This window comes from Gopherus flavomarginatus, chromosome 20 (genome assembly GCF_025201925.1).
Source record: "Gopherus flavomarginatus isolate rGopFla2 chromosome 20, rGopFla2.mat.asm, whole genome shotgun sequence".
Taxonomy (NCBI): domain Eukaryota; kingdom Metazoa; phylum Chordata; order Testudines; family Testudinidae; genus Gopherus; species Gopherus flavomarginatus.
In genome coordinates this window covers 14,027,026-14,029,297 of record NC_066636.1, presented here as the reverse complement: position 1 = coordinate 14,029,297, position 2,272 = coordinate 14,027,026, and the positions used below count along the sequence as shown (strand labels likewise).

General features: G+C 49.9%; 1 non-coding gene across 1 annotated transcript; it reads left to right on the top strand.

Moving 5' to 3' along the window:
- The first annotated feature begins 557 nt into the window (after positions 1-557).
- Positions 558-631, top strand: TRNAR-UCU (transfer RNA arginine (anticodon UCU)). Its single transcript has one exon. It is a non-coding gene; the product is annotated as a tRNA-Arg (tRNA).
- The last annotated feature ends 1,641 nt before the right edge of the window (positions 632-2,272 follow it).

Here is a 2,272-nt window from a genome sequence, read left to right as displayed (position 1 = left end):
AGCCACAGCTTTCCACATAACAGCCACAAAGTCACAGCTTTCCCCAGAAAAGCCACGGAGCCACAGCTTTCCCCATGACAGCCAACCACCTTTCCCCAATGGGGATATGGAGAGAAGCAGGGCGTGCGAGGGAAAGCTAAATCATTTAGCTCTTTGCCTGGTCTTGTTCAGGGGATGCTGAGATGAGCCTGTCAGGGTTGCAGTGGTTACTCCTATTCCAGGATTTAGTTCTGTCTTTGTTAGTGTTGGAGATGCTGAGATGACCCTGTCAGGGACGCAGAGGACAATCCTAGATCTGTGTTTCTGGAGTGTCTCTCTTAGAGCTGGGGATGAGATATGGATCATATCCAGAATTACTCTCTTCCCCTACTCCCCATGGAAGGAGGAGGATGCTGAGAATAGCCTATTTTCCTGAGTAGTGAGATGGATTGTAGCTCCAGGTTTTCCCTCTGCCCCTGTAGCTGCAAAGAAATAGCAGGATGCTGAGATTAACCCTGCAGTGATGCAGAAGGTATGTGATTTTTCAGCTCTGGTACTGATGCTGTGCCTGTAGTGAGGTCTCTGTGGCGCAATGGACGAGCGCGCTGGACTTCTAATCCAGAGGTTCCGGGTTCGAGTCCCGGCAGAGATGATCTCCAGGCAGGTGTCTTTTATTTTGCACTCATTCAGGTAAGGATGCAAGTTAATATTTATTTCACCCTAGAGGGTTTTAGAAGGAAAAGAATGACTTTGCCTGATAACCTCTATATTGCTATCTCTCTCAGCCCTCTCCTCTGTCATGTCTGCGCACAGGCCTCTTTGATTCATATTTTTTCCTCGCAGTGTTTCCCACTGTTAGTTTTTTCCCTTTTGTTATCTCTTGCATGCTTTGATATTTTAGCCCCACTTGTTCTTTAAATACTGTAGCAACGTCTCTGCACAGATTGCTGCCTTTTGTTTTCAGAAGATATTTTCACAAGAATACTATGCTTTTTAGGAAGAAGTCAAAGGGACAGATTTTTTTTTAGATCCCTTTGTTTTAATTGTTATTTCCCTAGATAAATCTGGTCTCTGCTCATTGCATGTGCATGGTTGTATTTTAAAAGCTAGCTTTCTCTGCCCGATAATGAATTATAGCCCCTGACTACAGACTTCCTACTCTGTTCTCACACTCTGTGTATTTTGATTTTTTCCTGCATGTGAGGGTTCTGTGCTTGTTGGATTCCCTTTCCATTTTCTCATCATGCTTAATAATTTATAGAACAGAAAACTGCAATTACTATGACAGATTTCAGAGCTGCCAAGTTTTGTGATGCTCCATGTGTGACATTTTATGCAACTTAATTAATCAACTAAATTGCATATTTATGACTTCCCTTATGACCATATTCAGTTACTGGACCACCTAGCCTGGGGGCAGGATGTGTAACTACACAAAACTGCATCTGGGGTAGGTGTGTGGGGCTGGGTCCTGGAAGTTGGTAACTGTTTGTGACATGAGTGCTGGCATGTTGGAAGCGATGAGTGTTAGACCTGCTAGAGAAAGGGGTATTTGTTGGTTGCCTGTGGATGCTGGAAGGCCTAGTGGTTGTTTGCTGGCTGCTATGGGGCTACTGGGGTGACTAGTGCTGGAGTGTGGGTGGTTGGGGCTGGCTGGAGGTGGTGGAGTGCTGCTTAGACAGTTGGGTGTCTACAGTTAGGGCAGATGGGAGAGTGGAGTTGTGTGGCTGGGTGCTGAGGGGTGTCTTGTCTCGTCTCTGGGGTAGTGATGGGAGGAGTGTGAGAGTGACCTGCTGGGTACTAGGATGGTGCTGGTGAGGAGGGGGTGGAGGGGGTGGCTGACTGGGGTATGATACATGCAGGGCCAGCGCTTCCATTTCGCAACCTAGGCAATCGCCTAGGGCGCCAGGATTATTAGGGGGCGGCATTTTGCCAGGAGGGTGGCAGGCGGCTGTGGTTGACCTGCCGCAGGCATGCCTGCGGAGGGTCCGCTGGTCCCGCGGCTCTGATGGAGCTGCCGCAGCCGTTCCTGTGGACGGTCCGCTGGTCCCGTGGCTCCAGTGGACCTCCTGCAGGCACGCCTGCGGCAGCTCCACCAGAGCCACGGGAGCAGCGCGCGGGTTGGCAAAATGGCCGTGCACCTAGGACGCCCAAAACACTGGTGCCGGTCCTGGATACATGCATGCTCTGTTGTATTACAGCAGTGCTTTCGGGGCCCAACCAAGATTGGGGATTGTAAGCTGGCAAGGCTGTCCCGATGCATCGGGGCGGAGCACGCCTCCTCGCAATTTGG